The sequence below is a fragment of the Haemorhous mexicanus genome, chromosome Z, assembly GCF_027477595.1.
Source record: "Haemorhous mexicanus isolate bHaeMex1 chromosome Z, bHaeMex1.pri, whole genome shotgun sequence".
NCBI lineage: Eukaryota > Metazoa > Chordata > Aves > Passeriformes > Fringillidae > Haemorhous > Haemorhous mexicanus.
The window spans coordinates 2,056,437-2,070,111 of record NC_082381.1 but is presented as its reverse complement, the minus strand read 5'-3'; positions in this window follow the sequence as shown (position 1 = coordinate 2,070,111).

Here is a 13,675-nt window from a genome sequence, read left to right as displayed (position 1 = left end):
GCACCCGAAAGTCTATTGTAACACTCTGAACATGTTTTATCTGCATTCTTGACATAGGTAAAATGTCAGAATTTGGCATAAAGTGACAAGACAATAAAAAAAAACCCTGTAAAAAAGAATTACTGTTTTATTCTTGTGTATTAAATTGGAGTTCTGGCTGCAGTAAGAGATGGTCTAATCAGCAAGGGAATAAAATGGTCTGAGGTCAGCCTCAGTGAATGACAACTTGGCAGAAAAGGCATTTCAGCATCTTGCTACCATGTCCTGCAGTTGATTGTAATAGCTGTTGATTGTAATGGTAGTTTGAGCCATTTTATATTATGGGAATTGTCAAAATCTGTATGACAGATCTGTATGAATCTTAGGTTTACAAAAACAATCATTAAGAGTTGCAGTTTATGCAATCCATAGCCTTCCTAAATACTAGATGGAAGCCCTCTCTCACCATACTTTTCCCCTAATTTCTACATTTATCTGTCTTTTCCTATGCTCTCATAGTAATTATTTGATTTGCACTGTTTCATTCTGAAGACCATTTTGTGGGTTGCTGGTTTGTTTGTGGTAGGAGCCAGTCATAACCTAGGAGAAGAGTCTCCTGCTGTTATGTAAATAACTTTTAACAAAACCTGTGCTAGAATGACACTTCTGACCTCCAGATAACACATCATTACAAAAGGAGCATTTAGAAATTGCTGTTATTTGTATGGTCGCTTCCAGGATGCTGGTTTTTCAGCTGAAATTTTACATTATTTTATAGCTGAGAAAAAATTCTAAAGAGCAACTAAAAAAAATGGTTCTTCACTTTCCTCATATTCTGTTTCTACTACTGTTTTCTTCTTCTTTCCCTGTTAGAACAATATGTAAAACAATCTTTTACCTTCAGTTGTCCCTAGTACACATTTGGTTTTAAGGGTACCAGCATTTTCAAGTCTGTTTTTCTGAGTATGATGGTGCAACCAGCCTTGAAGTTTATAATGTCATTGAACCACTATTTACAACAGAAGATTTTTCACTCCTTTCTTTTCTAATAGATATAGGTTGAAAATAATCTAATTTTTGAAGAATATAAGTTGCCAGTCTGCCCCAAATGCACCTTATTAGCCTATTGAATATCTACATTTTTGGCTTCCAAGTGTGCTTTTGACTTTTGACCACCACTTTATTCAAACTTACTACTCTTTTAAAAATTAAAATATATACCATGATGAAGAGAAATAAAGTGAAACTGAAGATGGTTCAGCCATAATGGTTTCACTTGTTACATATGCCAGGGGAAAAAAGCAAATAATGAACAAATTTTGGTATCAAATTTGTACAAAACTAGTCATATATACTATGGGTATATACCATTAACGGGTCTTGCTAGAACTCATAAATATATTTTCTGACTATTTCTGTTCTGGTTGGTTCTGCTTTCATTTAAACAGTCTGCAATTATGGAGGGCCACAACATTTCTCGAATCAACAAGAGACATCCAGCTTTTTGGGTTTTTTTAGAGAAAAAAATCTATGTCTAGAAAAAGGGTTTAGGTTTAGAAAAATCTAGATGTAGATTTATTAGGGGTCTCTTCAAATGGAACTGGTTTTCACATTTTAAAATTCTTTTCATAATTCCCCACAACTTTTTTTTTCCTGTTCTCCTCCTGTGTCCATCACTCTATTTTTCTTCACAGAAAAAGTATGTCTGAGGGGGAAGCAGAAAAACCCAAACACTTTCAGTTTTATTTTTTATTATGTTTAGCTTAGGATTTCTTTTCTGAAATTGCAGGCAGTTAAAGGAAAATAATAAAGCATTGTGCTTTTCTTCTGCATTTGTTTGAGGAAGAAAAGAAAAAGAGTAGAAATTAAAAAAATTTCAAAACTCATAATTTAAAAAGCGTGATTTTCCAAAGAAACATTATAGCATCCTATGTGGAAATGAGGGTTTTAAAAAAATGTTTTTTGCAAACCATTAGTATGGATGTTAACAGAGATATTTCCAACTACCATTGTAACTAAAGAGGAAACAGAAGCCTTACCATGCAGTAACAGAAAAGGAAATTTTTGCTTGATCCTAAAATGTGGCCATTAGTGTTTTCCTATTGGATTATCTTCCACAAAAAAAAGTGTATATGCAAAAAGCTAACTAAAAATATAATAATAATAGTGATAACAGTAATTAAATAGTAATTCCAGACTTGCATTAAGAGCAAAGTCAATTAACTAAACTGGTGACAAAGCACAGAATATTAAGAGTAAGACTGTCTCAGCAGGAGGATATTTGTCTTGACATCAAAAGTTTGAGTCTATTGTATTAAAAAGTTTGAGTCTATTGTATTGTAATAAAAAATATTTTTTAATACAATAGGGTTGAGAATGCAGAAAAGAGGTATTTGTGATGGAGGGAGCTGACCATTGTGAGAGCTAGATATTTTAATTGTAAGCTATGGCTTGGTATTTTTAATTTTATAGTTTGAAGCAATGAATTGCATCAGCCTTATTTACTCTCTTTCTCCCACCATAGGTTTTTCACAAGCCAGACTTCTCTGTGGAGATCCTGTGAGGTCTCTCTCAGTTTTTCTACATTTGTTAATCTTTAAATATGCACATTGTGATGAAGAGCCAGAGATCTTTCTTGCAGTGTTCTTTGTCTTATATTTATCTTTCTGCAATGTAATTTTACATTACAATGCAATTTTAATAATCCAGTTACTTTCTGTTTATATAAAAAGAAGCAATCAACACCTTCCCTCCCAGAAAACCCACCCACCTAAAAAAAAAAATCCTAAAACCCAAATGAACTCCTTTTTCTCATCCTCATCTTCTTCCTCTCCCTGCTCTCAGTGAGGACTAATAACTACCTGTACTCTGCATGCTGTGGCTTATATTGTACAACCGCAGCATGTAATGAAAACTGAAAGGTGAACCCCCAAGCAAAAGTATTTTCTATTCATAAATAGAAAAAATCAGAGAAACATAGCCAAAACCATGCAGCTAACATGGACCACAGATCCTAGAGAAACACTTTGTTATGCTTTCTTAGTATTAGAAAGCACTTACTGTAGGAGACTCTCATAAAGGGAAGAACCCCAAATAGTATTTTCCAGCACTTTTTTCTTTCTGAAACTATCTAAAGGAAAGAAGTTCTTTCATTTTTTTTTCTCTCTCTCCCTGTGTCTTTTTGTACCTTCTCCTATTTTTTTAGTGTGTGACAGTATATATTTTGATCTGATTTGAAAGTAGTCGAGGGCAAGAACAGAAGGAAAAAGAACTTTTGATTTTAGATCTACACCAAAGCTCAGTGACTAGGCAGGAAGACAACTAAGGAGCTTAAGAGAAAATCAGAGAAAGAGAAAATTGGCCACAACCAACATGTAAAACCCCACACAGATTTATAAAACATGAAGAAAAACTGAAATAGAATTTGATTCCACTGTGCTTCCTCCTGCTGCTCTCACTGTTGAGCTCAGTGCTACTGAGAAAACCCAAATTACAATACTGTCCTTACACCTCAATGAAAAGAAAAAGAAAAAGAAAAAGAAAAAGAAAAAGAAAAAGAAAAAGAAAAAGAAAAAGAAAAAGAAAAAGAAAAAGAAAAAGAAAAAGAGAAAAAGAAAAAGGAGAAAAAAGATATGTGACTGTAGGTCTTTGACTGTATAAGAGTTTCCCATCTAGAAACATTAGCAAATCATTTTCGCTTTCTGTGTAGGAGACACTGGACAAACATGGAAGAATCTCTTAAAGGCTTTTCCTCAGGTCTCCTTACTCAAGTAAATAAACTTTTAAGAAACAACTGTGTAAATCCCCTAATGGCTTACAGTGGTTTAAGTTAGGCTACAGTAGGACCTTCTCTTAAAAGAGATGCTGTTTTTCTCTGGTAGATGAAATGTACATTGGTGACTTGCTAATGTTTCAACTCAAATTGGATAAAAAATTCTAACTTTGTAATTTTGGGAAAAATTTTACAACATCTTGTATGCTAACCAAAGTAAAGAGTAGAATAATTTTTATTTTTACTCTGACATATACTTGTAATGTCTTTTGAACTTCATTGACACCTACAGAAAAAACAGTGATTTTTTTTTCACCATGAAGATACTTTTACCTGTGTACATGAGCACATTATTTTATCTTTATTTTATCTGGCACCGCCAGAGCCCAGGGAATGCTGCAGGGACTGCTGTGAGCCGAGGGCAGGAGCCGGCACTTGGCCTGTTGAACCTCACACCACCAACCTCCTCCCATCAATCCAGCTCATCCAGGGCCCTCCCTAGATCCTTCCTGCTGTCCAGCAGACCAGCACTCCTGCCCAGCTTGGTGTCACTGCAAGCTCACTGAGGGACACTCCATCCCCTCGTCCAGACCATCGGCACAGCTGTCAGGCAGGGAGCACCGCTGGAGCCTGGCTGCCAGCTGCATGCAGCTCCATTCACCATCCCTCTCTGGGACTGGCCAACTCTCCCTGTCCCCCTGGGAGCCTCTCAGGAGCTCACAGCCAGGCTCAAGTCAGCAGACACCGGAGGAGCAGCCCCGACACGGCTGCTGCAGGGAGACATCTCTCGTGCCCCGAGGGTGCTGAGGGCGGCCAGGCCAGTTGCCTTTGCACCAGAGACATCGGTGGGAGAAAGGGGCCGACTCTTAGCAGGGGTTAATCAAAGGTTTTATTCAGGAGCTGTGGGGAGCTCCTACACCTCAGGAGTCCTCCTGCTGAGAGCCCCAGCAGATGTGCCAAGGTTACATTTAAAGGGAGGAGGTAACCAAAAGTAGATAACATTTACTAACCAATAAGTGACCTTAAGGGACGGGAACTGGGGGATGGATACTTCAGACAACGTATGGTGTAATGCTTGGGGGGCTGACCTCTGGCTAATCCCTCAATGTCCTGGACCAAAAATTCTAGATGGAGGGGATGGGATGCTGAGTGAGTGACAGAGAGCCAGGGTGGGGATTTGGGCATGATCTCAGCAAGGGCAAGGGATTACACAGATAAAGAGAAGGGGGTACAATCTGGGATAAACCATTTGGGAAAAATACGGGGATACAAAACCAAACCTACTCCAAGGTATTACAAAGAATAGAAACACACTACAACAGCCAACCAGCCAGTATTTCAGCCAGTGAACTGTGCACATGTCCCAGGCATGGGAAGCCACTTTTTCCAGGAGAATCTGTAAGAAATGGTGTTGAAGGCTTTACTAAAATCTAAGGAAGTAACATCCACAATCTCTCTCATCTACGAAATGGGTCATCCTGTCATAGTGGAAGATCAGTTTAGTCAAGCAAGACCTGCCTTTCCTATATGCATGCTGTGGGGGCCTGACTTCCTCTGTTTGTCCTGCAAATGCCACATAATGGCATTCCAGGTGATCTGCTCCATGGCTTTCTCTGTCACTGAGGTCAGGCTGGTAGGCCTCTAGTTCTCCAGATCCTGCTTCCAACCCTTCTTGTAGTTGGGCATCACATATGATAATTTTCAGTCAGCGTGGACCTCTCCAGTTAGCCAAGACTGCTGGCAAAAAATGGAAAGTGGTTTGGTGAATTGTTCCATCAGCTCCATCAACACCATAGGGTGGATGCCATCTGACCCTGTAGACCTGTGTCTGTCTAAGTGATGTAGCAGGTCGCTGACAAAATTGTTGACTCAGGATTATGGGGCCTTCATTTTCTCCTTATCTCTGTTTTCCAGTTTAGGGGCTGAGGGCCCAGAGAACACCTGATCTAGCTGTTCAAGACTGAGGCAAAGGCATTAACTATCTCAGCCATGTCCTCATCCTTGGTCACTATGTTTCTGTCTACAAGCAATGAAGGGTGGAGATTCTCCTTGGCTCTCCTTTTGTTGCTGATGCATTTGTAAAAAGATTAGTCTGGTCTTTTACAGCAGTAGCCAGGTTAAATTCTACCTGGGCTTCGGTATTTCCAATTTCCTTTCTGCAAGAGAGAAAACACTTGTAACAGATTAAAATTGTGCCAAAAGTGTGGATTTTGAACAAGCAGAAAATTTAAATTGGAATAAAACACCAGGGAATCCAGGAATATTTATGTCTTCCTTAATGGAATTTTTTTTCACTTATGAATACTGTCTGTGAATGTATTCCTAAATCTATTTACTTCAAAAGTAAGAAAGTGGTTTTTTGCCTTCATTTTCTATTTTCACCCTATTTTGCTCCATAATTGAGGGCACTGTTTGACAGGCTCCCCTAAATTGCTACTATACAGAGGAGAATCTGTCTCCAGGTAATAAGGTCCACCCAAACTGGAAGCTGTCTCCCACAATAAAAAGTTGATTGTTCCAGAGAGAAGTCTGCAGTAATCTCAATAACAACTGAAAAATGACTCCTGTTGACAGTAGTACTGTGTTTTAATGAACAAATAAGCAACCTATGTACCATTCACCCATGCAAGAAACCGATTCACTGAGGCAAAAGGTTAGGCTTACCATTCTTCTCACATATTGCTAACCTGGGTTTTTATTCAATGTTTTCCCCTAATTTATTGTTTCTACTCATTTGTATATAAACCAAGAAGCACTGAGACAGAATAATCCTTGAACTGCTATTTTAATAACAGCCTAACCTCTGCAGCTAAAAAAAGCTGGTAAAAGAGAAAGAAATGAGGCTTCTCATGATGCAGGAAAGATTCCTTTCCTTAGGTGGCTTCCACCTTTGCAGACCACTGGACACAGTGAGAATTCACTCAGGAAATTTTCTAGTGCAGAAATCTATCCCTGTCTTACTCTATACAGAAAATTGCAATCAATCATATTAAAGTCCTTTTCCAATGTGTTCAAGGAACACTAAAAATACACCAGACACATGGAATGGGAGATGATAACCTGCTCATATAGCTGGGAGTAATTGTTTTGACTGTTTCATTCCAGCTCTCTTTTTGAACATGAAATATGTTACATTTTCTTACACCTTTTGCCTTACTTGTATGACAGGCAAAATACTACTGCAAAAAAGAGTAGTCCAAATGCTCTCCACAATCAGTGTAATTATTTTTGTTTGGACTGAAACACCACCTTTTCTTTCAGGCAGCAGGCAAATCTTTTGTGTGAGCTGAGAATTTTTTTTAGGATGTAATATCAGGATATTTGTGTGTATGAGATGCTACTTTAAAGTGGTGCACAGAACAGTGAAGAATTTAGCAATAATATTTAGCTGGTTAGGAAACAGAGTGTATTTATTCTTTTATTCAGAGTCTTATTTACGGTACACTGAGACTTCTGAGTAAAAGAATGGCAAACTTAATGAAACATTTGATTGGTATTAATTAATTTCCACTTAATTACCTGCCATGTGGATCTTGTTGAGCTATTGATTACTGGGAAACATACATCCCACTGGGGATAGTGTGATTTAACTTCATCCAATGAGTCAATTAGCCCAAGTAACACTGGGAGAGCTGGTGCTCTGCCTCAGTGAATGGGGTTTCTTGCCAAGAATGGTGCATAAGCTGTTTATTTGTTCATTAAAACACAGTACTACTGTCAACAGGAGGCACTTATCAGTTGTTATTGAGATTGGTAAAATGTCACTGTTTCATCAAAGATTAGCAGCACTTCATAGCTGCAAAGTGGGTGAAAAGCCCTCTCTGGTTTGAGAGCACAGCTGAATGCATGAGGTCAAGACATTAACCCCTCTTTGCTTCTCATTTGTGAGAACTTCAGTTACAAATTTGTGTCAGCTCTCCTAAGTGCAAAACATCTTTCATAGTCATTAATTCAGAAGCTGTGGTACAACAGACCCTGAACTGTGGCATGTGACATTCAATTAATTTCAGCAAGAAAGAAACATATGGTATGTGTTTCACCAAAACTAAATACTAATATTGTTCTTTAGTGAGGAGGATCTTCCTAACTGACAAGAACAGCCTGCTGTCTTCTCATGAATTAATCTGAGAATGAAAAGATCTTTTTTATTTTCTTTCTTTCCTCCTTTGTGATTTAAATTAGACAAAGAAACAATTATTCCTATTGATAGTTCCCCTAGTATATAGCTGAAGGTATAAAAACAACCCTCTTGGCTGGAAACATTAAAAAACCAAACCCCAAAAACAAATAATCAAACAATAGTAAAAAAACCCAGAAACCCAAAAAACAAAATCTCAAACGAACTACAGCAAAACAAGAGAGTAGAGGGAGAGAATTAAATTTGTTTTAAGGAAGTCTTAAAGTGAATCTTTCATGGAATGGTTAAAGGAAAAAATTGAGTATTTGAAGCAGGTATCTAGAGAAGCTGCTTTTAAATATGGTGTTTGGATTCAAATATAATTTGGAGACCAAATTACATAATACACTTGAGAGGGTATAGAATCTTTCTCTCTTGAGAGAGATAGATTATCTCAGTGGTGAGTTAAAAACATCATTCTAAAATGAGAATCCTCTAGGAAAACTGAACTACTGAACAAATAACTGGCCACAAGTGCTTGATTACATTAGATTAGATAGATAGAAAAGTATAAGCCAAAAACATTGACATGAAGACAGAGTCTTCTTTTTTTTCTGTTAGAAGAGTTATGAGGGATTATTTATAAGATTATTTACTTGGCAGTGACCTCCTTAAGAATTTGTAAACATTAGGAAAAGGATTCAAGTATCTCCCATAAATGAATTATGTTTTCCACTGATGCTACATTTTATTTTGCTTAATAGAATACATTAATTTCCACTTTACAGTTCTCTTTATACTCTTACAAAAGAGCATAAATTAACTTTTAAATATTTTGGATAATGAGAAATAGTACAGATTTGTCCTTACTTCAAATAAAGTTTTTCATGCTTGAGAGGGTCATTGGGATTGATGTGTGTGAAAATATTATTCTTGCAAAATAAGGAAACCAGATAAATTCAACAGATACTCATCATGGCAGAAGACAAATTGTCTGTAGGGATGGATCAAATATAAAATTTAAAAGAAAAATCAGAAATATTTAATGTAATGGGTTTTTAAAAGGTTTTGTCTCATTTAAAGTTAAGTACAGTGAAGTATATGAAGACTCTACACACTACTAAAACAAAGTGGTTCATTAACATTACCTTTGCATTTTCAACTAAGAAAATAGCTGTGAAAAAGTAGAAGCAGCAAAGGAAATTTCTGAATGCATTTGAAATCTTTTGGATGTAAGTTTTCCCTTTTTAGCCTTGTGAATCAATTTAGGAAAAAACAGCAATATATTTTAATTTGTTTCCTATGTCTTTAGAAACTTGTAGAAGGTTGTAGCGGGCTTTCATGAACTAGCTATGCAAGCTGCATTACTCTATAAATTACCTTACTTACCAGTATAAAATCTCATTTATCCAGCAGAATAATTTTGGATTGTTACAAAATTGTTACAAATTTTTGTTAAACAAAAAGCATCAGTTTTCAAACTGCTGTTAAAATGTAGCATACTTTATGACACTGCTCAGTAGCATGCTTGTCTGGCTGGAAGATGGTTAATCTTCCTCACAGGGGCCCGTGCAGTGCTGTGTTTCTCACGGGTGCCTGAGCAGGGTTGGTGTTTCAGCTGTTGCTGCACAGTGCTCACACAGCACCAAGGCTGGAGCACCAAACTCCTCTCATTTCCCCACTAGAAGTTTTGGGGCTGGGCAAGAGTCTGGGAGGAACCTCACATAACCAAGGATAATTCCATGCCGTACAACATCATGCTCAGCAATAAAAGCTGGAAGGAAGAAAGGAAGGAGAGGAAGCATTTGAAGTTTATAATGTTGGTCATCCCAAGCAGCTCCTATGCATGATGAGGCCCTGCTGCCTGGAAAGCGGCTGGAAATCTGCCTGGTGATGAGAAGCTGAGACTAAATTCCCTGGGTTTGCTTTAATTCCATGTGTGGCTTTTGCTTTCATCGTTAAATTGCTTTTATCTCAATCAATGAGCTTGGCCATCTTTGTGTCTTTTAGTGTTGAGGAGAGCAAGAGAGAAAGAACCTGGGTGGAGATCTGAAAGCCACTCAAAGACAACCCTCTACAAACAGTTACAGCTGTAGCTGGCTTTTGGAGAGTTTGCACACATGATGGGACGGTACAATGCATGTATTTATGTATGAACCTCTCATTTTCTGGTTAAAGATATCGGAGCATAAATAGGGTGGTGCTGTTTAATCCAGCCATAACTTTTACTACAATAAAACAAAGAGCAACTTAAAAGAAAGACATGGCCAATAAAGGGTTTGATTTACTGCTGTACATGTCTTTGAGATGGTCAAGGCATGAGGCCAAGGAAGGAAATTCTTAAAATTTCCACTCTGAAGTAATTTTTTAATGCAATATAGACCTCACTGTATCTTACATTAGAGTTCTATGAAGCTCTGAAATAATGTAGCAGCAGAGGATGGCGCAGAAATTACTGTAAAACATTCTTGTCACTCCAGTATTAGATTTCTGCAGTGGTAAATTAGCATGCTAAAAGGAAAGCAATTGACCAGTTTTAGACTATGGTGTTTGTCTGTATGTTGTGGAAGAATTATTCAGTGGAGTGTTGTGCTTTAATGTGTTTAATGGTAGTACAAAAGGTGAAAGGAACCTTTTTTTTTCAGCTTCTGCTGTAAACACGGTTTCAAGGGAAATTCTTTGAAGTGTAGAGATCTAAGCCGTCTGGTTTTGAATTCCCCCTGAGGCACTACAGAGGGACAGTAGGTATCTGATAATGTTTTAACTTCAAGTAAATATTTTTGGGCATCAAACAGCACAGATAAAAAATATAAAAAGTGGATTGTTTAAAAGTGCTGCTTAAGATAAATAGGGTACTAGTGTGATTTGTGGTGTTGAAGTTTTTAGTCTCTCTAGAGTTACAAAAGAGAATGTAAAGCAGTAAAGGAGTGAAATCTGGAGGCACAATGATGATGTCACCATAGGGACTTAATCCCTAGTGTACTCATCTCTTTGTAGAAATTGAGTCTGAGAAACAGAGTGGCATTCCCTATATCTTGACTATTCCCAAAGATCTGGTCTAAATGCCAAATCTTCTTTCAACAGTCCTGACAGCTGCCTTTGTTGGATTGTATATTTCAATGTCCAGAGAAGCAAATGAGCTACAACACTGTGGTGTGGAGTCAAAATGATATTCAAAGATGTAAGCAGAGCTACAAAAAGCTAGCAGAAAGGACTGAAGTTTAAATATAGCATCTCAGGACTTCAGAAGGTGTTACAAATTCTGTCATAAACTGATAGGGATACCTTGCATAATGCTCATAAGACCAATATATTTGTTTTATCTATAAGTATGATTTTATTTTCATTCCCTTTAAATCTGAAAATTAAAATAATAGCAAAAAACTTCCATAAGCAGTTTTAAAGTTAAAGTTTGGTTATAGTTATTATTATATAGCTTATTAATATGTTTGAATTCAGTCTATTTTCAGGATGACGCTCATAGCTATATGAGATGCAGGAATAAAGTTCTCTTTTTGTAGTGTTAAAAAAATGTCTCCAAAGTTGACCTGCTTACCTATGAAATTCTCATTACATTTTCCATAACATTTTCTTGAGATAGACTCTAGTTGTTTTTCCTAAGATGTATTTTACCTGTTATACCAGTAGCATTACTAGTTACCTGAGATGCTGAAAATTGTGGCAACTGAAACTTCAGAAGAATAAAACCCTAACAGAGGTTAGGTTTACAATATTGCTCAAAACAGTGACTACTGGCTTTGTCATAGCAACTGACAAAGACGATGGCCAAGCAGTGAGCCCAGCAGAGAGCACTGTTTCAGCAAAATAAAATATTTGGGGTTTTTTTTCTGTTTTTTTTTTTTTTTTGGGTGATTTATTAATTCATAAAATAAGTCTGTGAAACATGGGAATTCATTCTCAACTTTCTTTGATTGCAGCAAGACACAGAACCCCATGTGCAAGGACACAGCTTCTGGGTATGCTGACCAAATTTTCATCATGTTCACAAGGAGGTTTCTCCTGTTAGACTGAACAGGAGCTGGAAGGAGCTGATGGGTAAGGTGTGAATTTAAGTTTTGCCCTTCCTTGCAAGTGAAAGAGAAGCTCAGAAATGGAGGCAGCAGCGGCAGGCTAGGCAGGACAGAGCTGTTGGTTAAACTGGGAATAATTCTCAGCTTTCAAGGATTGAAATGAACTTCCTGAGAAGGAGGATTTCTAAAGAAAGAAAACATTTTTTATTCAAGTGCATGAGCAATGTCTTGCTTAGAACCCCTTGCCTGACCATGCCTTGCAGAAAAAGCTTCATAATGCTGTGAGAGAAGCCTCAGTTATCAGCTACCTAAAAGTAAAGACTGACAAATCTTCATGAAATGGTTAGAACACTAAAGAGCTACTGAGGGCCAACTGTCTTTATAAACTGCTTTTCTTTAGATGCTGCAACAAACAGAGATAATAAGTTACTTTCCAAATGCAAAAGATGCCTAAATGACAGAGATTTATAACTTCCAATGGGATTTAGAGCCCCATGTGAATGATATTCTCTAGTTCTTGGGAATCACAATCTTGCAGCACAATAAACTCAATAAAGTTTCCCACTCCTTCACCACTGTTGAGAAAAAAAGCCCAGATACACTGCATTGACAAGTGCAATCCTGGCCTTAGTAATTTGTCCTATCACACCTGGAAAAGAAAGAAAATCTCCTTCTGGACTGGTGATGTATGGTATCTGTAATGGTTTGGGCTTAACAGTTGCTATATACTTCCTCAGAGATGCATCTGAAAGAATTGCATTTGGACTCCTTTTACATGGTCCAGCTTTACTGAGGTAGTACAGTAACCTACAGCCTGGCTAAATTAAAAAGCCTTGAGGCTTTTATCAGACCTGGAAGACATCCAGGAAAAAGTGATTGTGACCTTCTATTCTGTTCTGCTTGCTATCTGGGAGCACCAGACCACTTGAACTGGCCTATAGCTTCTTCGTGCTCCCAAAAGGAATGTTATGTATTTGGGCTGCTTTGTGTGTTTTTTTTTTTTTTTTTTTTTTTTTTTTTTTTTTTTTTTTCCTTTCATACTTTTTAATTTTCTCTCTCTCTATTTTTATTTTTTATTTGTTTTTTGAGATTTTTCTCCCGGGACCTGTTTGTGCTTTGCTGATGTGAACTGAATGTGCAAATGTCTCACATCAAATATTAAGTGTTTGATGACAAAGCAAAGTTCTTAGACGAAGGTTTTTTAATACTAATAGTGAGATTTGAGTGTACTTTTACATCACCCGAAATATGAGGACAGTTTTGGATACATCAGGAGTGGTAAAATGTGGTTGTTGCTTTACAAATTGGAGAACAAAAATCCCCCTACTACTTTCATTTTGGGAAAGGATCATAGCCTTTCTGATCTCATCACATTTCACAGAATTCTCAGAAAGCTCCTGTAGGATGGGCATTTTGACCATTGTATTATTTGCAAACATTTGGACAACATGTACCACAGCTGTTGAACTGCACACTACATGTTGCATTTTAAAAGGGTATCATGTCAGAAAAAGGGTATCATGTCATTGCAGGCTTTTTACAATGACAAGCAGTCTATTATACATACTTGATTCTGGGAAGGTTAGGCATATTTATACATCTGAAGATCTGTCACCCAGAATATAAATCTTTCCTGTCCAGACTGATACAGTCACAGAAAGAAAAAATACACTGTCTTGGAAGAGAGCCTGCGTAAAATGCATCCTTCAAGAAAAATATGTTTCTTAAAACAAAGCCAAGTGCAATTAAGAGATAGAAGTTATCTGCTCTAAATAG